At 48.9% G+C, this 25673-nt stretch overlaps 1 long non-coding RNA gene across 2 annotated transcripts in view; it reads right to left on the bottom strand.

Moving 5' to 3' along the window:
• Positions 1-1839: 1839 nt before the first annotated feature.
• The window catches only part of LOC142786569 (uncharacterized), a 61579-nt gene continuing 37745 nt past the window's right edge, over positions 1840-25673 (bottom strand). For both annotated transcript variants that reach the window (XR_012889097.1, XR_012889096.1), the window contains exon 3: positions 1840-1870. This is a non-coding gene — a long non-coding RNA (uncharacterized LOC142786569). The remainder of the gene's footprint in view (positions 1871-25673) is intronic.

The following is a 25673-nucleotide window of genomic DNA, read 5'->3' as shown; positions in this document are numbered from 1 at the left end:
TTTCTGAACTTTTCAAGATGGTAGTGGCAAGAAATGTTTAACATTTGGTTAGTTGTCTGGGTTTCTATACCCTCAACCATTCATAATGGGATGTCGGAAATATAAATAAAAGAGATCAGCTTTTTAAATAACCTTGGTGAACTAACCACAATTTGGTGACGAAATTCTGTTGCATGACTGAAGTGAACTCACCGCACGGACAAACCTGGAAGTTTCCTGGCTGCTGCAAGCAGCTGCAACAGCATTGCAAAACATAATCAGTACCTATGCTATCTGAAAAACGCATGTCACAGCATTCTGCATACCACCTGCGGCACTTTGCTTGCACAAGAAGGCAAGAGCCTGGCTGCAATAGCTTAAAACAAATAAGCCACAAGTTCAATTTATTCAACATTTTCGAAGCTAGTACTTTTCCATTTGTTGCTCGCTGTCATGGTAGTCAGTGGTGCTGACTACCACTTCTAGGTTAATTTGAGGATATATGCGTTAGCAAGATGCTTGTTTGGGCTAGTCGGTACCCCATTGTCCACTCTGCCTGCCATTAGGTAGTGCAATCTTCTGGCACAAGAGGCAAAGTTTTACAGATGAGGTTTCCTGAAGGTACGAACCTTTACGTTTCATTTGTGTGTTCTTTGTTTACCATGACGTAAAACTTATGTAAACATATCTTTTTGTAACAAATTTTGGTGTGTCTGTGTACGTTGCAGTCTTTGTACATATGTAAACATAATTTTTCTAACAATTTTAAATGCGAAGCATTTCTTAGCGAACTTCGGTGACTTTGAGCCCTGCCCTGCCCTGCCCTGACCTGCCCTGCCCCGCACGCCCGGCCCACCCGCCTGCCTGCCTGCCAGTCTTTTTGTCTCGTTTTGTGCCAATCTGCCAATCTTTTTGTCTTCAAGTTGCATCGTCCCGCCGATATATATCCGCAGCAGTCAGCGGACTGATGGTGCACGGCTTTGTTAGTTTATCTGGTAAAACACGAGCTGCGAGTGCCCTGACCTAACAGGATTATATTTTACACCATGGTTTAGCGTTAGGGTTTGCGCACTTGGATTGATTGACATTGCAAACTACAGATAACCAAGATGGCCACCGTTTCCCCCTGAAATTAGCACAAATTAAAAAAACTTTGAGGCTGGTCGGGCATTTTGGCACAATTTAGGCATATTTCGTGGTTGTGGCATAGTTAAGCGCAAAAATGGAGAATTGGCGCAATTGGCGCAGCTGTCGCACCCCTGGATGTGAGCAAACTTAAATGAACAAAAGATGCTATTGTAAAAATGCAAGCGTTCTTACATGAAGCTTTCATACTCGAAAGTTTTAGGCCATTTTTTCAATAATCATAGAAATCATGCATCAATATTGCGGCCATGTAACAGGTTCTGCTGAAATGAGCATTCGCAACATGATCTCAAAACATCTGGAAAGAAAAATTCTGAAAGACTTTCAGGAGACGTGTTATGCAGCATCGCTATGTCAGTAGAACTAAGACACAAGACTTAAATGCTGCTTAAGCAACGAGAACTTTTATGATAGATTGTAGCATGTTTCCAGAGTTGCAAACACTTTTATTCACAGAGTTTGGCTGCTCTACGTAAAAAACTTATTTGCCCGTACAACGGTAAATGGGCACAATTCACCACTGTGCTGCTGCTCATGCAATGTCACATGTCCGCTAGGCAAATTACATAAAACACATCCAACATTACCCCAACTACCAAGCTCACACATAAAAAAATGCACACTTCAGCTAATGATAAAATATTTGCGCTGGTAAAAAAGCGCGTATTTCACATACCTCGTCTTCATTTAAAATTCGACGGTGTCTAGTTGTTGTAGACAGAAGCGTGACACGTACATCATGTTTCTGAAATGAAGAAAACATTAGCAGCCTAATATGTTGATAGATTCGTGACAGTCAAGCCATTACACAGTTTTGAAGGATCCACAGTAAGACTCTTTTTCAAACATTGTGTGACATTCATGTCAGACTGACATTCTGCTGTCAAGTGAAATGCAAGCACAAAAATTGAGGTTACTTCCATTGTAAGTAACACGTTAGCTCCATTATTGAAATTATTCTTACAGCTTAGAAATTTTGAATTCTGATTTCTCATCTTCAAGTAAGTGGAACATCAATGGGCACTTGCACTGGACCTAATTTAACTAGTTACTTTACGTCTGTTCTGGACGATGACTTTATTAGAAATTGTGCATTAATTCATTGATTGATATGAAGGGTTTGATGTCCCAAAACCACCATATAATTATGAGAGAGGCCGTACTGGAGGGCTCCGAAAATTTCGAACACCTGAGTTTTTTAACGTGCACCCAAATCTGAACACATGGGCCTACAGTATTTTCGCCTCCATTGAATATGCAGCCGCCGAAGTTGGGATACGATACCCCGACCTGCGGGTCAGCAGCAAAGCACCCAATCTGGCAATAAAGCCTCTTTATTATACGCAGTTTATAGATGACATTTTTTTATCTGGTCCTATAGAGGAACTGAACTTTTATCCTTTATTGCCGATTTCAACACTGTTCACCAGTCCATTTCGTTTTCTCATGAATTTCGTTTTACCGTTAACTTTCATGACGTCACAGTTTCCATAACTCACAAGCTAATCACTAAACTTTACAGGAGACCTACTGACAGGCACTGCTATCTTCATTTTAAAAGTTGGCATATAAAACACTGAAAAACAAGTATACCTTATAGTCAGGCACTCCGCTTCAAGAGAATTTGCTCGCAACAGTCAGACTTTAATAAAAAGTGTCGACAACTCCACAAAGCTTTAATGCAGTAGGAATACTTACCCCACATTGTTGAGGATGCAGTTAAAAGAGCCAATGCACTAAATCGAAAGAAGTTAATCCATACTGAAAAGCAACCGTCAGTTCAGGCACAAATTAGTCTGGGACTAGCACATTCAGCATCGATTCCAAATGTTTCTTCATTTCTTAAAAAACATTTCAACATACTAGCGCAGTGCTCTCTTCGTGAAGTAGTCTTTCCTGTGCCACCTGGGATAGTCTTCAGACGGTCTCGTAATCTGCATGACATCCTAACTTCATCTAAAACAAGAGTTTCCATAAAAGCTGGGCGAGTTGGTATGTATACATAAAATAACTTTTTTAAGAGTGCACAAAAAAACCGAACAAGGAAGAGCCAGACGAGGGCTAAGGGTTTCCGTTAATGTCGGTTGTTGACCTTGCAAGCAGCTGCGATGCAATATTTGAGCGCATATGACGTCAGAGATCGCTAAAGGCACTCCTACCAATTTCTTCTGTAAGATTAAAAGTAGTTTCATGCTTGACACAACCGCATCTATTTGTTCGAGTGTTCCATCTGTAAATTACAGTATTCTGGACAAAGCGAAACGCCCTTCAGATACTGATTTAACAACCACAAGTGTCATGCTGCCAATATTCTCAACCTTTCAATATCAAAACACGTGCGAATTCCGGGCCACTAATTCAATAAAAGCTACAATCGTCAATCTGGTTTTCGTTCCCACCATGAAAAGAGCTTTGAAAATCATATTTAATCCATAAACTGAAGGGGGGACGAGGGTCTTAAATGAAGTTCTTTGTTTATTATCCTACTGTCATGAAAATTACCATGCATGCATACCATTGAATGGAGATTTCAAATCTGCAAACATATTTCAAATTTTTTATTTATAAAAAGAAGTAATGACAGGTTTCCACATTTAAATTAAAAAATTTCTTACCGGGCGTTATGGTAACTCGCAATAAAGAAGTTAGCTTTCAAAACTACAAGTTTCCTCTCAAATGTTCTTTCCACATGCTGAAGCAAACTAGATGACAAAATGGCTATTTCTTTGATCAGAAATAATTTTTAATTTTGGAAGGAAAAAATGAGTTTCCAGTAATTAGCTGGTCTTTATCATATAATCATAATTCCCTTAAAGTTGAGTGGAAGTCCTGCGAAAAAGAATGGTACTAAGTTTGTTCAGATAACTTCACAGAAACTTGGTCAAAACTTCCATAAGGCAGATTCACTTCACAAAAGTAACAATGCCAAGAAAATTGCATTTTCAGTTTTAAAAAATTTGTGACTTCATATATAAAACTTTTAACGAAGATAAATGGTATTTTGCCATTATATAAAAATATTTCAAAACATACTTTCAACTATAAGTACTTAAAATAGCAATTTTTCAGTCACCATTCTTTACAATTTTGTGCTGTTTTAAAACACTAGTGCCCCCTTAAAGCTGTTACTTGTGCTATGAAAAAAAGTACTGGCAAACTTTCCCTTCTACCCATTTAGCTGCTCCCAATCTTCCCCGCTATTCATTTACTGCTACTCTTGCAAGCAGATAAATTAGGTCCATGTTTAATTTTATTTTTCTTGTCGAATGATTACAGGTGTCAAAATGAGCACTCAAAAAAGCGCGGCTCTTCGAATTCTAGCAGCGGTGACAATACCAGGCGCCAATCGGACACGACTGAGGCTGGCGCAACGTAGAAACAAATATTAAACGACGCCACATGCGTGCTTTCTTTCCCCCTCAAAGGCACCTCTACTACACCGACCCACCTCACCACATCTATCCCTGGGCGATTGCTGGAAAACTCTCAAAGGATAGGGGCAAAATGATGTAGAGTGGCGTCACGTTACGAGAGCGGTCTCGCCCTTTCTACAGCCATAACTGTGTGGCGCGCCGACCAAACACCTAGAAATTTCAAGAACCCAGCAGCTAGAGTATATAATCCAGCCGCGGGGGAAGTCACACCAGGAGAAGAAGAGAGTTTTCCACCTGCAGATAAAAGCTTGTCTCACAAGCAAGAGAAGAATGTGTGTCTACCACCCATTGGCCAAGACGTGTTTTGCAGTCCCAGCATGTGAGTAACCGACGTGTTACTGGTGAAGGGATTTAGTTATTGAAGTGCAATCAGTTGACAACGTGAAAGCTTCCTGGAAAAGAAACCTCGCACGCGGTGGGTTGACAACCAATGCTGGACTTTGAGTGAGTCTTGCCTTGAAGAGAAGCATTCAAGCTTTCTTCCACGAACATTAGACTGAATATGTTTGACGAACATTTTAGACTATAAGTGTCTTGGTTACTATAATGCATGAGATTGCATTGTAGTGCGTGTTGTTGTTTGAGCCTGTTTTATTGAGTGTATCTGGTGTGGTGTAACCAGTTGTTCTGGGTAACTTATGATTGTTGACGTATTGTATATGATTTTCGCCGAGTGTGCGTGTTTGTGTGTTGTTTGTTCTGCCGTATTTGAGACTATATTTTTGTTTTGATCAATTCTAGGCTCTGTCTCGTTCTTCCGACCACAGCCAGCGTTCGCTGGTGCGCAAAAGGGATCAATTCCAATTGTCCATGCTTCGTGATGCATTTCTGGGGGCCGATATGGGCGCCCTTGGAATCAGACCGGCGATTGCCTCCCTAAATAAAAGGACCAGTGAAAACAGGATGCTGTGCACACGCCGATGTTCATTAATAATCTGCTCACAATAAAACCTATGATTCGTTATTGTTTGTGCCGATGACCCATGTATTGCAACTTCATTCTTTCACTCTTTTTTCTTGTGCAAGTGCGCATACGCGAATTCTCCTTTTCTTGTCCTATTGCACGTATTGTTTCCCTATGTGCTTCTAACAATAGATTGTCAGCCAGTAACAGTGCAACACTATGTCATTAATTGCCTTACATAACGCTATTGTCGCCTGTGTGCATTACTCCGACGAAGGCTGGTCTCGCGGGCAAAACGTCAGCCTTTTTTCCAGAACGATTTTCCCTATGTAACGGACTGCGCGTCAATCTGTATTTCCTCGCTCTCCGCTTTCGGCAACATAGGAAGTGAGCAACGGCGCGACGTGTCCTTACGAGATCTAATCGACCACCGGAATACTGGCTCTACAGACAGTTCGCTTCGAATCTTAGTCGCCATAGATGGCATCTTGTACCGCCGCTATATGCACCTCGTGGGACAGGAACTACTACTCGTAGTGCCCACTCATCTGAGCTCGACCATACTTCAGCAACTACATGATGTACCAACAGCTGGCAACTTTAATGTTGCCAGAACGTACGACCAAGCCTGTCAACGCTTTTCCTGGCCCGGCCTCTACGGTTCCGCACATTATGTTGCTTCTTGCGAGAAGTACCAACGCTGCAAAAGTTGACGCTAGCCAGGCTTCTTAACCGATCGACATACTTGCCGAGCCTTTCTATTGTGTCAGCTTCGACCTGTTGGGCCCTTTCTCTCTTTTTACCAATGGTAACAGGTGGGTCGCCATCGCTACAGATTAATCAACCAATTTGCCACTACGAGACCTCTCCTAAGCAGCTGCACTACAGACGTCGGCGACTTTTTGATTCAAGACGCCATCTTACATTACAGCACTCTTCATCAGCGGGTCACATGTTTACGACAGCACAAGTTTATGACAGCCTATCATCCTCAATTGCCATGTATGTGTCTACTGATCATCGCGACTGGGACATTGCGCTACCCTTCGTCGCTTCAGCTTACAACAGTTCGTGCCACGACAATGATGAATATTCTCCCTTTTACCTTCTGTATGGAAAATACCCGACATTGCAGTTCCACATGCTTGTAACCAACGTTGCCCACCTGTCCACAGCATATGCTCGCCGCGCTATTCGCACAGCCAAGAATGCCCGTCAGACTGCCCATCGATGCCTTTCAGACTCGCAGCTCCATCAGAAACATAGTTGTAACAGCCACTACTGGAACATCCGCTTTAACACGGCTGACCTCATTCTTCTGTGGGCTCCACCACGGCACGGTGGCCCGGCCAAAAAGCTTCTACCCAAGTATTCCGGTCCTTACCGTGTGCTACAGCAGGTAATGTCACATATAAAATAGCCCCTGTAAACCTTTTGATGCCCTCCACATCTTCCTACATCGTCCGCGTCGCTCGCCTGAAGCCATACCTCTCGTACAACACCTGCTAACAAGCGCCGGGTCGCTTGTTTGACAACCATTTGCTGGAGAACGCATGCAAGAGAGGGGAAACGCCCATGTCGTCTGCCACAGGTCTAATTGGCTACCACTGCTGCAAATGTCAATTCCGCGCAATGCCTGATGCCCTCGTCTGTCCTCGGCTCTGTTACCGCCGCGGCCGCGCTCCCGGGGTGAGGAGTGGCTGATTGCGGTGCTGCGTTGTGTCACGACTGGTTCGGGGTTGTTTCCGAACTACTGAAGCTGAAAGTAAACAGTGAGGGCTGACTGCGTAAACAGGCGGCATCTGCACACTCGTGGCGTTACGACAAGTAGCAGACGAACAAGATTTACGCGTTGGAGCGAGACGTACAGCCGTGGCCGCGGGGTTCCATAGTGTGGGGAGCTTGTTTTTCGCCACGCGTCTTTAACTAATTCCTAAATTTTAATTCCCCATAGTAGTAGTTTTAATTCCCATTCTAATGGTCGTATGCTGCTGTTCATGTTTTGAGCAGTTTCCAGTGCTTGCTTATACTTGTGAGTTTTAAACAGATCGGTACAGACTTGTCTAAATTCAACATTTTGCAATGTACTTACCAACCGGCCTGGTTCAGTTCGCTAAGGCAGGTGAACTTTCTTCATTCTGTTTCTGAAAACACTGTTTACACTTGAGCGCAGCTTACATGCTCAAGTCAATATATGGCAAGGTTATTAAAACAGTTATGGAAGAGCTATATTGCAAAAATATCCCATTAGCAGGTCCCAGAGTTCTGAGAAACTGCTGGGAGCTTATTGTGAAAATGCATGTTGCTTGTCTGAAGCCCTCCACATGAAAGCAGGAAGAGTAACTCACAGTGAAGGCTTAATGTGGAAGCGTAGAAATAATGAAGTGAATCGGCTGCAATGAAAAATTAAAGAAACAAAGTCCTGAAACAGGTGGAAGCTGATGAAATTATTCACAGGATTTTTACTTTCTCGGTCCATGAGTACTTGCTTACTTACATTAAAACGCCTGATCCTTACAATAAACACCTGAACCACAGTAAAATTAGAAATTACTAATGCTTACTTTGTGTGCATTGAATTTTCTAGTCTCTCCTGTGATGCCCTAAGGCCTTGGAAGTAATACAAATGAAATATCCAGCATAAACAAACATACTCTTGCAGAAATTTATCAAAAACTAAGGTCTCCCTTAACCATCATTAAGTTTTCTTTTGCACCATCTGCCTGTGATGGATCTTTTTTTCTATTCGTCATTGCAGTAGGCTACTCAGTACCTTCACAGTGATACAGTTGGGAGCCATGCACACGTTGTCAAGTCTGGTTTTTGTTTCGCACTACAACTACCCCATATCTCCCTGATTTTGCTTCAAATGTTGCCAACAGTCACCTGCAAGTTATACACGTGCAGTATTTTGGAGCATCACTGTTACACAAAGTTCCCAAAACTGCTGCAGGCATCACGAACCGAAACTGCAATGTCAAGTAACAGGCAGCTGGTCTATTTTTAAACAGGACATACTCAGGGAATCAACAACTGTTTCACGTTCTTACGTCGCTCTCGCTGCAGGTCAAACACCGATCGTAGCATATTATGAGCACTTAATTTGACAGTTTGAACTCGCAATTACTAACGATATACAGTCGAAACCCGTAATAACGAAATCGCCGTAAAAACCGCTAAAATTCATTTTCGCGGGAATTTTGTTGCCGCGAGTATGAGACATAAAAACAGTGATACGACCAGCAGGACGAAAATTTATTGAAAGATGTCAGTCAACTTACTTTGCCGGCCCTTGCCATGCAACAACTTCAAAGCTCTGCTTTCGCACTGGAAAAAGTGGTCCATTGCTACGTCGTCATCATGTAGGCCGAAGGAGCGAAGGGTGTCTTGCGGATCCAAAACAACCCGCCGGTTTTTTCGGATGCGCTAGCGCGTTGTTCCTGCCCGCAGTCTCGCTGTCAGCGAAGCTAGGGCTAAGGCCAACTCCGGTTACACGCCCCGCTCGTAGACCGCGCGCCCACTCGTAGTAATCTGACTGTGCATCTAGTGCGGCCACTCGTAGTAATCTGACCAAGCCGCCGCTTACAGCTTCGTTGCATGCGACGAAGCACGTCACTACGAGTGCGCTAGCGCGTCATTCCTGCCTACAGTCTCGCTGTTGGCGGAGTGAGGGCTAAAGACGACTGCGATGACACGCCGCGCTCATAGTTACCTGATCGCGCATCCGCTTACTGCTCCTAACTAAAGCGTAATTATATCTTAAGTCATCATCGAGCCGCGAACACGTCAAGAAGTAGCAATTTTCGAGAGCCATGTCCTCGCGACGCACATTCTGCAAAGACAGAACAAGCAGCAGGCGAAAAGGGTCTTGTCATCCTTGGAGACTTCAATGCGTGGCACAAGAGCTAGGGATATGTCAAGGAAACTCAGAAAGGCAGGGATTTGGCCAGAGAAGCTTATCGCAGAAGGCTAAGCCTCATTACAGACCACACTCAACCAACGTGAGTGGGGAATAGTATCAACCGAGATACGTGCCCGGACTTGGCGTTTGTTAAAGGTGTCAGAGAGGCCCGATGGGAAAACGGCGGGGAAACCCTTGGCAGTGACCAATGCATTTTGCGTATCCAGATAGAAACCCTCCCTGTTAAGAAACGACATGGCCTGGCTCGACTTACAGACTGGGAAGATTTTAGAAAAACTAGGGCAGAATTCGGGGATAAAGAAATTGCGGACATTCAGAGTTGGGTCTCGGGAATCAAGGCAGACTGGAAACAATTAACTCGAGAAGTTACCCTATCTACAAACACGCCCGAGGTGGGCAAGCATCTCCTACACCTCTGGGACGCCCGCCGGGGCCTATTAAGAAGATGGAAGCGGCAGAAACACAATCGCAAACTGAGACTTAGGATCGCCGCAGTCACCAGGAAAGCTGAAGAGTATGCGACAGAGCTGTCAAGGCGCAACTGGGACCAAAAATGCAAGCAGCTACAAGGTACACTAGGTTGGAAAAGAACATGGGCCTTGCTGAGGGCCCTCATAGACCCAACCACGACCAAAACTGAAACTTGTAAGGTGACTCAAACAATTGCACACTGGTTCAAAGGCACAGATCGGGAACTGCTAGAACACATAAAGCTGCGCTATACTGGCGATACAACAAATACTGACTGCAACCCGGCATACACTGGTGTAGCAAATCCCGCTCTGGGCGAACCCATTACCACAGAAAAAGTTCGACATGCTTTGCTGTCGGCAACAAAGAACACTACGCCAGGAAAGGATGGCGTCAGCAACGCTATGATATGGAACCTCGATGACAAATCTATCACAAGGTTTACAGAATTTGTCAACAAACATTGGGAAGAGGGTACCGTTCCAAACGACTGGAAACATGTGGAAACAATAATGATTCCAAAGTCTGGAAAGGCTCCAAGCTTGGAAAACGTAAGACCCATTTCGTTGATTTCCTGTTTGGGAAAGGTATACGAGAGAATCGTGCTTCAGAGGCTGGAAACCTACCTGGAAGACAACGAACTCATGCCGCACACCATGTTGGGCTTCCGAAAATGCCTCTCAATGCAGGACGTCCTTCTACAAATCAAGGAAGAGGTGCTTACCGATGTCCCAGAATATGGCGAAAACGTACTACTTGCACTGGATCTCGAGGCTGCTTTCGACAATGTCAGTCATAAGGCTGTGATAGAGAGGCTTAGCAAATTAGGTTGTGGAAAGTGAATACACAACTACATCAAAGCTTTTCTCAGTAACAGAACCGCCACAATTGGTATAGGAGGCATCCGGACTGATACGTTTCATACGCCCACAGAAGAAACGCCCCAAGATTTTGTGATATCACCGATGCTGTTCAACATCAGTATGATCGGCTTAGCTCAGAACCTCGAAAACATTGAAGGACTCAGACATGCCATCTACGCAGGCGATGTTTCAATCTGGGTGACAAGAGGATCTCTAGGCCAAAAAAGATCTTCTGCAACACGCAGCTGATACAGTTCATGACTACGTGCGTCAATGTGGCCTCGTCTGCTCTCCGGAGAAATCAGAAATCCTGAGAGTCTACACATAAGGATACCATCTGCAAAACTCCATAGATGTCTATATAATGGGGGAAGAAGATTCCAGAAGTGTCCCGAATTAAGATTCTCGGCACGTGGATACAAAGCAAATGTTGTAGAGACCACACACACCATCAGACAGCTGTCTAACACTACAGCGCAAATCACGAAGATGATCACCAGAATCTCTAACAAAAGACGGGGTATGAAGGAGGAGGACACTTGCAGGCTTGTACAGGCCCTCGTGGTCAGTAGGATTGTATATAGTGTCCCATACCAAACACCACTCCCATAGGAAAAAGAACAATTAGAGGCAATCCTTAGAAAGCCTACAAGTGCGCCCTTGGTCTACCTGTCAGCACCTCGACAGAGAAATTCCTTAAACTCGGGATAAACAACACAGTGCAAGAACACATAGAGGCGCATTTTATTGCGCAGAAAATGAGATTACTGTTGACTTCTACGGGCAGGTACACGTCGCAGACATTGGGCATGAGGGATGCTTGCGGAGAAATCAATAACACGGCGAACATACCAAAGAACATTCACCAGATCATTGAAGTCAGCCCAATACCTCAAAACATGCATCCAGAAATCCATAAGGCCCGAAGAAAAGCCAGATCAGAAGCACAAGAAAAAATTTAAAGGCGAGAACCGACATTTTGTACATTGTCCCGACCACATACAAAGAGCACTCCGGGACAGTTGTAAGCGTTGTTGATCAACAACTTAGGGAAGTCAACAGCGCTTCGATCAAAAGCAACAACATCCTCGAGGCTGAGGAAGTAGTGATCGCGCTCGCCATCACACACCAGAGCGAAGAGTCTACTACAGAAATAGTAACTGACTCGCAAAAAGCGTGTCGATAGTACAGCAGTGGACGCATATCCAGTGCTGCCATCTGCATACTCAAGGGAAGAAAAATGAACTTCTCAAGCTGCTCCATTACGTGGACACCAGGCCATGAAACTGTGACAGGGAACCAGCATGCCGACGACATTGCCCGAGAATACGCCGACCGGGGGGCGCACAATGATGAGAAACCAGCCACAGTTACTAGACGCTATGGAGCAATTTTAGAACACCAGAGAGCCCTGAGGAGGATATATCCCCTCCCCACAAAGACCTCAACAGACAGCAGTCGGTTGCCTAGAGACAGCTGCAGACTAATACGTGCCCCAATCTCAGTCTTCTGAGTAAAATCTATCCGGGAATATACATCAACGCCGGCTATGCAGAGAACACTCCACACTTTACCACGTGACATGGGCCTGCCAACACACACAGGTAGTGCCAAGAAACTGTACACCAACATTGGAGCAAAGGGAGGCTGCGCTGTCTTGCTCTAAGCCTGAAGAACAGCTCAAGCTGAACGACAGAGCTTGCAAGATGGCAAAGGCGACAGGGGCCCTGGACTGAGGGCTCCACCTTCACCGGAAAAAAAACTATTTATAATAATGTTTTGCATTCATTAATTCATTCGCGACGCACAAGCAGCAGAAGATGATCTCCCGGAGCGAGCATCGGGCCAATGGCGAGGCGAGCTGAGGCAACATGGCGGCCACAGCCAATCAAGAGCCTCAAAACGACCTTCAAACATTTGCTTTTTGTGCGCTTGTTTTTAAAGGGAGGAGCCAGCTGAGGCGGGAAAGTTAAACACGGAGAAATGCTCTTTCCGATGAGCCCAAGATGCCGGCTCCCGGCTCCGCTATCGCGAAGCACCGTGGTGGAAAATTCATTATAGCGGGATCGCTGTCCAAAAACATTTCGTTGTCGCGAGATACGTAATACATGGGCTTCTATGAACGTTCGCCGGAGATTCGGAAATATTTCGTTGCCGCGGGGATTTCGTACTCGCGGGGTTTCGTTATTGTGGATTTCGGCTGTACACTGATCGTGTTGGCAAGACTGTCGGTAGCCTCGAGATTTCTCAAAGCATGAACAGTGATATACAACCGTCCCTGCAACAGCGTAATAAGCCATCCAGATCAAAACTTGACATGCGTTTAACAGACGTGACGAACATGCTGTGGGATCTATGGGCAAATGCGAGCCCTTATGCAAGCAACGCTGCGGCAAAAAATGCGTCTTGTGTGCAGTCTGTCTAAGTGATTTGCCCGAGACTGTTTACTTACGGTTTTAGTAGTTCAGAAACAATCCAAAAGCCATCTGATTCATAAAACACGCCACACCACACAGCTGCTCTAAGTACACCCCTGACGCAGTTTGCCCGAGACTGTTCACATAAAGTTTCAGTAGCTCGGAAACAACCGAAAAGCCACCTGATTCACAATTAAAACACACCACACCACACACAGCTGCTCTCAGTACCGGCGCTACCAGCGAGACCGCTGCGGCCTTGGCTGCCGTAGCAGACAACATGGGCGTCTCCCCTCTCTCTCACGTGTTCTCCAGCATAGGGTTGACAAACACACCGCCGGGTCAGCGATCTTGCCGCCGGAGGTCGATGTTGCGGGGTTGCGGCTATCTTTACGTGGGGTTGTGCAAAGATGAGGAGAACGACATGTTGGTGTTCGAAAGATACAACAGCTGCCAGCTTGGCTGCCGGACTATTTTTCTACAAGAAAGTAGTAAATACACCTGCAACGATATTCTCGAACTGTTAAACTTGCAGGCGTAAAATCTATCGACCCGTGTGTCCGTACAGGTTTTTCAGAGTAGAAAGCCAGCATAGGGCATGGTGCTCCGTCACGATTGTGAATTGACGGCCACACAGATATAAAAACGAAACTTCTCTACTCACCAAACCACAGCGAGGCACTCCTGCTCAGCGATCGTGCAGTTCTTCTCAGTAGCGGTGAGCACTCGACCAGCGTATGCAACGAATCTCTCCTGTGAAGTCATTCCGTTGCAGACCAACACCTACACCACAGCCGCTGGGGTCTATGCAGGAGTGTCAGGGCAGTCTCAGTACAAGCTCTGACAGGACGGCTTTCCTTCAACAGGTCAAATACCGATTGACATACTTCGGATTACACAAAGGGTATGCCAGAAGAAACTAGCTGGTGTGGCGGCGCACGTACTGAAGCGAAGTACGGTATCAAATGACGAAGATAGGATGTGAGTCCACAAAAATTTCGCGAATTCCTCGGCCTTCTGGACATGTGAAGCGAAGGACAGCAGCAATAATGTCGGGGTCAGGGCCAATTCCATCTTTGCTCACGACATGGCCGATCACTTTGATAGATTTGCTGGCGAAACGGCATTTCTTGGCGCTGAATGGCAGACCCATGTCGGTGAGGCATGTTAGGACTTCATCGAGGCGTTGCAGGTGTTGAGAAAGTGTTCATGGAAAGATAATAATGTGATCAAGGTACTAGAGGCAGATCTTCCTTCCAAGGCTATAAGCCCGGTGTCAATCATGCTCTCAAAGGTCGCGGGTGCATTGCAGAGCCCGAAAGGCATCACGTTAAATTCTTATAGTCTGGCGGGAGTTGCAGATGACATATTTTCTTTATCGTCATCGTGCATTGAAATTTGTCAATATCCCCAACCCAAATCACGGCTCAACAAGTATTCGGCGCCTTGTAGGGAATCAAGGGCATTGCCGACGCGTTGAATGGGGTACATGTCCTTACGTGTGATTTTGTTAAGTGCCCGGTAATCGACGCAAAAGCGCATGAAACCATGCTTTTTCGTACCAAAACAACAGGCCATGACCCAGGGCTAGCTGATCGACGAATTACCCCTCACTGGAGCATGCCAGCGATGTCTTCATGTATAATTTTTTGCTCAGCAATAGACATGCGGTATGGGCACAACAGATGTTCTTTCTGTCTGAAAGCGATGCACTGCAGTGGTAGTCTGGCTCAACGTCCGGGAGCAGGCGTCAAAAGGACCGTGTAGTGTTGAGAGAGCAATGCAGTTACTGGGCCTGCGTAGCCGTTAAGCCATCGCTGATAAGTGCTGTGAAGGGGCAGGAAGAACGGGGCTCACAAGTAGGAGGATTTTTTAGACAGGCTCAAGTGGCGCTACGCTTACAGCATCAGCATCGACAGTGCAGGGTACTGTGGTGCAGTATTGCAGAATGAGTGCCTTAATTTCATTTCAACTTGATTCCAGGGAATGAGAACTTGGAACAATTCAACTTCTTTCAATTCTTCGGAATGAAAAAAAGAACAGTCCACTCCAACTCCAGGAATGGCCAGATAGTTCAATTCTATTCCTGTAATTCTCCAATGTAGAAAAGGCATCATGATATTATCGGGTTAAGAATGAATGCACCAAAAAGCTAATGTTACAGATGATAAGAAGTGAGAAATTACGCAAGACACGTTACCAAGGTTGATGGCTAATATATAATTTGGTGACATATTTTGCGCAGAAGCATACCAATTTCCACAAAGGCCGTTCTCTCGTTACTTATAGTATTTACAAGGTGCGCAAGTTTGAACGAATGATGCCATTTTTTTATTTTGTTTATGCTGAAATATGTTAATGTTAAAATGACAACATAACTCATTTTCATGCCCACAAATGTAGTTTTCAAGAAGATAAAGCAGTTTTGCCGCACGTCTGGAGTGGCCGTGAACATGCAGACAACTAAAATTCGGTTAAAGGGGAACAAAGTTCTCTAGATGTACTGGTATTACGAGAAATAGTGCAGCACTCCAGCACCTTCTGCATCTGCATTTAATACAGAACACTGGGACGCACTGGTTCTCAGCATTCACGCTTGTAAATTGCATCTCGCAAGCATGGGTGAGGTGAGAATGATCTGTGTTTGCTTACTTGAGCATAGCTATGCACTGCTTTCCTTGTGCGAAAAATCACAGCATATTCACGGAGTGAATGATGATGAGTGGGGCAAAGCATCCGTCCGCCTGTCCATTCTCCATTCTTCCGTACATCCGTTCGTTCCTGTTTCCGTCTGTCTGTGTGAGTCTGTCGATCTGTTTGCTCGTGCGTCCATCGGCCCATACGTCCGCACTTCCATTCATCCGTCTTTCGGTCTGCTAGTCTGTCTGTCCGTCCGTTCATGCGTCGATCTAGTGAACACTTCCAGTACCCTCATCTCCGATCCTGCAACCCCTGTGGCGTGTACCTGCTCTAGAGCGGGTATGTGCCTTAGGTGAGTGGCTACTTACATGCATGCATGCATGCATACATACATACATACATACATACATACATACATACATACATACATACATACATACATACATACATACATACATACATACATACATACATACATACATACATACATACATACATACATACTGTGGAGATAGGTTTGCACTAGGCTTACCTAATAAGCGCAACCTTGTAGGGATGCAACGTCCTCCACTGCCGCTGTGTGCGAAGACGCTGCGGCCGGGTTCGTCGATTTCTTCGGCACGGCACAGAAACCACCCAAGAGGCAGGAAAAGAAGAAAAACGAGTTTATTAAACCAAGATGCAGCACAGTGCGACACTCACGGGCTTGCAGGCCGTATAGGAAACTCCGCAAGACCGAGCAAGTACGCTTGCCTAGGGCGCGACGACTCCCGCACAAGGGCCCAAGTCGAGCGCACGAACGAGAAGCCGCCTGCTGAGCAGCGCTTCAACCCCTCGTGGAGATAACTGATGCACGAACAGCGCAACCTAGAAGTAGTTACTTCGTAATTACGGAAGCAAAAAAAAAGGACAGAAACAAGGGCAGCGCTCTTTTCTGTCCTTGTTTTTTCGCTTCCGTAGTTAGGAAGTAACTACTTCTAGGTTGCGCTGTTTCTGCATTCAGTTATGTCCTACCAACTTGCCCAAGCTTCCACGCTTCATACCCTCGTGGAGGCCTGAAAGCTCAGTGCCACTCAGTGCCGTCCACGAGATCGACGGGGGCCCCGGTTTCTTCGTTCGGCGGCGTGTCAGCAGAAACCTGGGGCCGCGGGAGGGCGGCAGACACCGCAGCAGCGATGGCTGACTTGAATGAAAAGTCCGTGGTGAGCGCCACCACGACCGCCTGAACGGAGTAGGTCGACTGGGCAGGTTGAAGGCCAGGGCCTGGTGGCACTGCCGGAGCGGACAGGATCGCAGAGACACTGCCAGACTTCGCTCGGTGAACCCGCGAACGGAGGTGGGTAGCCTCGTGCACCAGCACGACACCACAAGCGTCGCAGTAGGAGGCCTCAGAAGCAGGCGGCATTGGGGCACCTCCGGAAGCGTCGAGCAGGTCCGAAAGGGTGCGTCCGCAGAAAGGACGCGGGACGCACTCGGGGTCTACCCTCACCCAGACTTTGCGCTGCTTGGACCAGCGTCGAGTCGACAGGAAGGCGACTGGGGCCTCAGTGCCTTGTTGAAATCTCCACGTAGCGACTTCACGACGAGGCGGTGTCTTGTTGGCCGGGGCCGGGGGAGCATTTGACGAAGGTGGCAGAGATGCGGCCGGTGCCAGCGGAACAACCGAGCACGCAGCTGGTCTCCCGGGCTTTTTGTTGGAAGAACGGGTCATCGAGGAGGACATAACGATAGCTGGGGTGTCGGTGAAAAGCCGAAACGCAACTAAAGAGGAGGCCTCGGAGGCGCAACAGGCTGGCCCAATAAAGGGAGCCTACTCCGTCAGATTGAAGGTTCCGTCAGCCAATAGGGCGCACGCTTCCCTTCTCCCGCCGACTACGCAGAAGATACTCAGTGAGAGGGTGGGCCACCGGGGAAAGGGTTTTTCTCTCTCGAGCAGCCGGGAGCGCTGGGAACTAACTGGGTGGTTATTCCGTGCCCAGCGCGTGTAATGATGTTCCCAGGGAGAAAGCTCGCCAGGTAGCCGTTACTGTTGCTGCTGGATAGGCTCTCGCACAGCAGCTATAAACCTACGCTCCCTTACATGGAGGGGATAACGTCCCGCGACATGCCGGAGGCGAAAATCAGCCTAAGTGAGTTTTCGCAAGTTGTACCGGTGGCGTGGTTTAGAACCAGCCTTATCCCGGTTTCCCTGCGGTTGGGTGACCGCCTCCCTCTCCCCGCAGTCGTTGCTGCGGGCAACGAAAGGTTTGAGGTCGGAGACGTTAACTGGACCGCATACTGGTTCCTCTTGGGAGTCAGCCAGCTTGTATACCAGGGGCGACACTTTGGTGCGCACTAGGTATGGGCCCAACCACTTGGCCGAAAAGGAGGCCGAGATGCCTTTGGCGGCATCACTCAAGACGTGATTGCACCTGAGCACGAGATCGCCGACATCGTAACGGACATCCCGCTGCGACCGGTCATATTGAGCCTTCTGACCAGCTTGCGCTTTGGTAGGTTGGAACGCGCCAGGTCGAGGGCCGCGTCCACCCGTGAGCGCAGTTTCGCCCCGTAGCCAGACGGACTGACTTTCGCGGCACTTGCCCCGCCGCCGCCCCTAGGGACGCAGTCCATGGGGTTAGGCAGCTCTTTACCCAAGTTGAGGAAAGCGGGCGTGTACCCTGTCGAGCGATTGACCGTAGACCGCAAGGAGATGTCGATCTCGTTAAGGCAAGCCTCCCAATTCCTGTGTTGCTGCGCAAAGGCTGTCAGCAAGGGCTTGAGGTTCCGGTTGATCCGCTCGGTCGGGTTGGCCTGTGGGTGATACATGGTTGTTTTATGGTGCTTAATGCCAAAGGCAGCACACGCATCCACAAACACCTTTGCCGTGAAATAGGACGCATTGTCCGTGATCAACTCCGCCGGAAAAACAAAGCGGGTAAAGACCTCAATCAACTTGTCCCAGATTACGCGTGCCGTTAACTTCCGAAAGGGAAACAGTTCGGCCCACTTCGTGAAGTGATCTGTGGCCGACAAGAGAAAAACATGGCCTCTCCGGCTTCTTGGGAAAGGTTCCATAATGTCACAGGCCTCGACCTGCCAAGGTTGTTGCCTGTCGATCGGTTGCATGAACCCGGGAGGCTTGCCCCCGCGAGGCTTCACGCATTGGCACATGCGGCATGAGCGGGCGTAGTGAAGGGCATCGTGCTTCATGCCAGGCGAGGTAGTGGAGCGATACAACTTTTGAAAAGTCTTAAGGCCACTCGGTTGTACGGCCAACCGCGAGTCGTGGAAATAACCTAAGATGGTTTTCCTTAGACTGCGGGGTATCAGCACTTTGAAAGACTCCTGGGGAGCTTCTTCAGATGAGACGTAGCGCAAAAGAACGCCATCGGCATCAAGCAGGTACGAGTCCAATGTGCCCGCAGCAATACCAGCCTGCGTACTGCGCTCGGCGCCGACAGCAATACCAGCTGTCTGTTCGCGCCCGGCGGCTTGGCCGCCCCGCTCCGCTTGAGAGCTCAGCTCTTTGAGCTCATCAACGATGTGTTGACAAAACGGATTGTCCTGCTGTGCCTTCAGCAGCTCCTCTCTGCTAAAGACGATACCGGTGGACGTGACAGGGTCTACCAGGTATGCGTCCTCACCCGAGGCTGTTGACACGAAAGTCACTTTGTCATCGGGGTTCGCGCCTTTCGACCCTTAGGAGCCAGAGGGCCCGGTGTCTACTTGATGCGACTGCTCTCGAGAGTGGCAGACTCGAGTGCCAGACACCAAAACGGGGGCACGCGACAAAGCGTCAGAAACGACATTCAAACTTCTTTTCCGGTAGCGCAAAACAAAGTTGTACCGCTGCAAGGTCAATGCCCAGGGCGTGAGGCGGTCCGAGGGCTCGCGCAAGCGTTTAAGCCAGGTGAGTGCCATGTGGTCTGTTTCCACCACGAATGGCACGCTGTTGACATAGCAGTCGAACTTCCGGAGAGCAAAAACTATAGCGGGACATTCCTTTTCTGTGACGCTATAGTAGCGCTCGGCGGCGTTAAGTGACCGGCTCGCAAATACCACTGGCTGAAGGACGCCGTCGTGCTGAAGAGACCCAGGTCGCTCGCGTCAGCTTGGACAACGAACTCCCTGTTCAGGTCGGCAGCTTTAACTCGGCTGTAGCCACTACAGCTTCCGAAAGCGCCTTGAAGGCTCGCTCTTGTTCTGGCCCCCAGCTCCATCGTGCCGACGTTTTCAAGAGTGCAGTCGAGGGCGCTTGGAGGGCCACACAGTTTGAGATGAAATGTCGATAGTAGTTCACCATGCCCAAAAAGCGCTTCAGGCCCTGAATGTTTGCCGGCGTCGGGTAGTCCACAATGGCACGTACCTTCTCCTCGCACGGCAGAACACGACCGCTCTGAATGGTAAAGCCTAATAGTGAGATGCGAGTCTCAGCTATTTGAGCTTTCTTCGGGTTAAAATCAACCCGGCGGCACGCAACCTTCCAAGGACATCCCCCAAGTGGTGAAGGTGTTCCTCGAACGTTCGTGAGAAGACGATGTCGTCGAGGTACGCCATGGCGTGTTGCCATTTAGCGTCCCCTAGAACGCGGTCTATCAATCTCTGGAACGTAGCTGCAGTTCCAGAACAGCCAAACGGCATGTGGGTAAACTCATACAAATCTCTGTGAGAGGTGAACGCAGTTTTCTGCGCGTCAGTCTGCTCAATCTGAACCTGTAGGTAACCGCGGCTAGCATCCAAGGTGCTTAAGTAGCAAGCACCACCTAGAGCAACCACAATCGAGTCAACGTTACGCATAGGATAAGCATCCTTTCTCGTGACCTCGTTCAGCCGGCAGTAGTCCACGCAGAGCCGGTGAGAGCCGTCTATTTTGGGGACCATTACCACCCGTGAATCCCAACGACTGTTTGAGCATTGAACAACTCTGGTTTCCATCAACTCATGCAGTGCCTGGTCAATTGCTTTCCTCTTTGCCGCACGCAATAACAGGGCGAGGATTGCATTTCTACGGTTGTGCGTCACCTGTTTCAATCCGGTGCCTCACCAGAGAGGTGCAACCCGGGCGTTCCGTGAACGTATGGCTGAAACGTGTCAACAGCGACGACAGGCGTGCTTTCTCACGTTTCGACAAGCTGTCCGGTAAAGGCGGCAGCGAGCCATTCGAGTTGCTGCTTAGCGGGGAGGTCACCAGCATAGCTGAGACCTCATTCACCGCGCTAGCCTTATGCTCGAGGGAAAGCTGTACGCACGGACCGTTTTCTGCGGCGCTGGCCAAAGGACCAGTCTTGGCGTCGGAGGAGGAGACGCGGGCCGCGGTGGCAACGCTTGGTCTCCTTTCCTTCTTCTTCCTCGTGGCATCCGACGACTTACTGGCAGCCGAGACCACGGGAGGTGCAGCGAAAGACTGTAGGGCGCCAAAGGGCCGTCCCTGTAGCCTCCGCTTGCGACGTCAATCGCGATACCTGTAGGTGACAGAGAAAGTCGCGACCGAGAATCATAGGCACGGAAAGACCAGGGAGATGCACAAAGCGCTGTCAGCGTGCAGGATTCTCCCAACGCACAACCAACCGGGCAGCGTTGCACGAGGTGGCGGTACCGCTGGCGAGGTGGAAGGCAGTGTCGCAAGCTCGAATGCGGACAGAGCAGTCGCGCAAATGAGCCCTAACCTCTTCGCCGAACAGCGAGATAGAAGCCCCACTATCCAACGCCGCAAACTCTCGACCAGCGATCGTAAGGGCGATGAATGGCGCCGGCGTGGCTGGAATGTCATGCCCAGCGCGACACGCCATCGGTGCCAGAGGTTGTGTTACACTCCCGTGCTCTTTTACTACTGCAGCCGCCAGCAAGGGGGAGCTCACCGACGGCTCACCCCGCTTCCCGACGGGCAAGCAAGCCCTTGTGTTGGTAGGGGCGCGTTGCACTCACGCGCGGTGTGACCACGCTCACGGCAACGAAAGCAGACCACGCCTTTTCCTCCAACAGGGGGGGATTTTGGCGATCCTTTAGAGCAACGACGTGTTTCTTGGCTAGCCACACTGGGGGCTCCACGATCAGATATCCCCTCGTGCACTGAAGCACGGGACGGGGTTTCCGTTCTTGTTCACGCTGCCGGGCAACGGTGGCCGCCCGGGCGTACAAGTACGGGTCCAGAGCGCGGTCCGACACATCGAGCGCGTCTCGGTCTCTCGCGGCAGAGGCCACCTCACGGTTCGGGGAACCCCAGTGTGACGAGTCACGATCAGCCCACGCACAACGAGGTTCGAGAGACGCAGATGGCGGTGGCGGCGGGCGATAGGCTCACGCCGCCAGTATGTCGCCCTGAATACGCTTCGCATCGGATGCCAGCTTGTTTAGGTCACGAGAACGGGCGCTCCGAAGGTAAGCGGCGAAGGTTGGATGAGCCTGGCGTATGGCTCGCTCCACCTTCTCAGAGTCTGATGCCATAAGATCGGCAAGGAGGTAAAGCCCGAACGTACTCGAGAATAGATTCGTCGGGATGCTGTGTACGAAGCTCTAACTCGTGATGCATGTGGCGCTCGTATTCAGGAGGAAGGAATTCGGTACGGCAGAGCGCCCTAAACTCCTCTATTGAGCGAGCTTGGTGGCCGACGAGCCGGTACCACCTCGCCGCTTGGGCTCTCAGCGACACGGGCAAAACGGAGCCTAGCATAACGCTGTCGCTCAGCCGCGTAGCCTGCTGATAGCGGTGCAGCACCTCGAGGTACTCTGTGGCACTGATGCGGTCCGAATAACCGCTGTACTCAGGCAGAGGTACCCTTAAGCTACTCGGAACGCTTGGCTAAGGTGACTCGGGGTCTCCCTTTAAAGCACAAGACTGTGAGCGCACCGCTTCCAACAGAACGTTTAGGAGCTGTGCCGCAATTGCGTGCAGCGGTGACTGCTCCGGCGCGGGAGCGGCCGTAACAGGTGCGTGCGCCTGTTCCCCAACATGCGCGTCCGACTGAAAAGGGCCAGTACACGACATGGAGGAGGGTAGGGTTTGCGCTCTTACTGGTGCTTGAGGCTTCACGCGACTGGCAAACGGGTCGACAGCGGAGCACGGTGGCCCACGTCCCTCGAAAGCATCGCCCACGCGAGTCTCAGGCCAGCGAGTGTCGGTGAACGCGGCGACGTTGTCGGTTAAGCGAGCAGGCTCGCAAACAACTTCGTCAACCCTTTGCCCTTGCGACCACGATGGGTCAGTAAGCGCTTTTTCGCCAACACCTGAGTGGCCCCGGTAGGAAGGACTGGGTGCGGCGATTTGAGCTGTCAACCGTGCTGCTGACGGGGAAAGGCCAGCGAGCGGAGACTGTGGCGGGGACAGGTTCGTAAGCGCGTGAGTTTCTAACAGCTGATACAGCCCGTTACTGGCTTGGCTAGGACTGTGGTCCTCGTTCAAGTGGCTCACATCACTGTAGAGGGCCCCGAAAAAGGGATCTCTCCCGGTGAACGAAAGCCGAGGGTCGCCGAGAGGGCCATGCCGCTGTACTGCACGGCGCTGTACTGCACGCTCACAGCACGGGCCGTACCCCGTGCTGTCGCAGCCGTCCGCCTCGAACGAGATCAAGTCCGTCGCCACAGGATCGAGCAGGAACTAGCGCCTCGAAGGGCTCTGCTCTGAAGCCATGCCAAAACCAAGTTGGCCAGTTATGTGGAGATAGGTTTGCACTAGGCTTACCTACTAAGCGCCACCGTGTAGGGATGCGACGTCCTCCACTGCCACTGCGTGTGAAGACGCTGCGGCCGAGTTCGTCGATTTCTCCGGCACGGCGCAGAAACCACGCACGAAGCAGGAAAACAAGAAGAACGGGTTTATTAACCCAAGATGCAACACAGTGCGACACTCGCGAGTTGCAGGCCGTACAGGGAACTCCGCAAGACCGAGCAAGTACGCTTGCCTAGGGCGCGACAACTCCAGCACAAGGGCCGAAGTCGAACGCACGAACGAGAAGCCGCCTGCTGAGCAGCGCATCAGCCCCTCGTGAAGGCCTAAGAGCATCTGCCGCGACGAGCGAATCGTCCGGCGCAACAAAGCACGTAGGAGAGGAGGATGTCACGCGCGCCCAAAGGGAAATGGCGCTGCGTCGTGACGTAGACCCGCGCAGCATGCCAGCGTAGCGTGCCCAGACATGCCAGCGCAGGAAGGAGCCCATGATTAACTGGCCCAGACCAAGAGGCGCCCTGGCGGCCATCTTGGCGGATGCCGGTGTTGATGCGCGCCCGGGCTACGCCGTCGGCGCGCGCGCGGCAGCTGGGGAACGAGGCGCTAGGTTGGAGGGCGCTCTCGATTCCCACAATACATACATACATACATACATACATACATACATACATACATACATACATACATACATACATACATACATACATACATACATACATACATACATACATACATACATACATACATACATACATACATACATACATACATACATACAAGGGATGGACAGACCCCCGCAAGAAGGGTCTTTGCCCCTAAAAGGTATTTATGTGTGTCAGATATGATGCTGCTCATGAGATAAAGATCAGGCTGTGCATAGAGTGCTTATTTATTACAGCGAAAGCTGTTATGAGATCAGAATGCGAGTCACACGCGGCGCTTTAGTTGTCTGCCGCCGCCGGTGTCCGTTATCAGTATCAAACGAAAAAAATGCAGTAAATAAAAAACACGAATGACAAAATATTATTCGAACCCGGGTCCACTGCGTGCCAGCCCAGTATTCTCCCACAAAGCAATGCCAGTGCTTAGAACTCGTTTTAAAACTGGCCTTAAGCATGCTTGATGCCAGAAAAAAAAATCTTGTTAATATGAATAATAAAGTGCTTTAGAACATCAAAGAAACAGGCAGGCATCACACAGTACGAATTGCATAACTAGTGGGCCGTCCAATGCTTCAACCCATCTGAAAACTTGTTCTTGATCACCTATTAACTGTGGCGCATACCCACATAAGGTGTATTTCTTCATCCTCGTTAGCCAATGCATAAAACAAATTGCCCAGAATTCTTAACAACTGTGTAGCAGATTCCACTTTTCTCTAAAAAATGACAAATGATAGTATAGTGAGTGCTGGCCTACTACACAAAATTTATGATTTTTATGGCATAGTGGGTACCCAGCAGTAGCATCCCAAAGAGAGTTTAGAAAAGGCTCTGAAAGGCCGCTCTTCTAGCTTTTGCTGTGAGTGTGCTGCGCGTTCTGCACAGGTATAAAAATTTTGTATTTATCACAGTACCCTCAGTACCATAAGCCATTACAGAGGATGGGATACACACTACTACATATTAGTGGCAATTAACCAGCAGGAATAGTTTATTTCTCTTCAGTATCCACTCTAATATTGCATTCGTTTGTACACTTACTTTTGCCTCGGTTTTATTTTTACACGTGGGCAGATCATTTGCCTTTTTTAACCACACCTTCCCGTGGCTCGGGATAACAAAAGGTGGAGAGAGAATGCGTAAAAAACATGTACTCGGGCTTGCATGACTAAGTTGAGATTTATATTTGAGAAGTAGCACGAGTATGCACCAAGTTAGAGCAACGGAGGGAATAAAAGATGCAAAGAAAACAAACTGCCCCCACCTCGCCGAAGAGAATCGTGCTTGCGTTGAGAGTACACAGTGTAGTATTTTTATGGCGTGAAAAATTAGTGACGAGACGAGGATTTGTACCGTAACCACTTATTTACACATTTATCAGCCAGCGAATGTTCGAGAACCAGGTATGCACTTCACTCCATCTATAAATATGTACGAGCAAGCGGACGGGAGATTGGGATGCAGAGAGGAGAGAAAGCAAACTGCGGTAGAAGGAGCAGCGAAGCACTGCACCTACCCTCTCCTACATTCTCTCCCCACACCCAGGAGCTCCGCTGAGCTCTCGCGATGCGAGCACCCTCACACGCATGA

Source organism: Rhipicephalus microplus, unplaced genomic scaffold (genome assembly GCF_043290135.1).
Source record: "Rhipicephalus microplus isolate Deutch F79 unplaced genomic scaffold, USDA_Rmic scaffold_26, whole genome shotgun sequence".
In the NCBI taxonomy this organism is placed as follows: Eukaryota; Metazoa; Arthropoda; class Arachnida; order Ixodida; family Ixodidae; genus Rhipicephalus; species Rhipicephalus microplus.
This window is presented reverse-complemented; position numbering and strand designations above follow the sequence as displayed.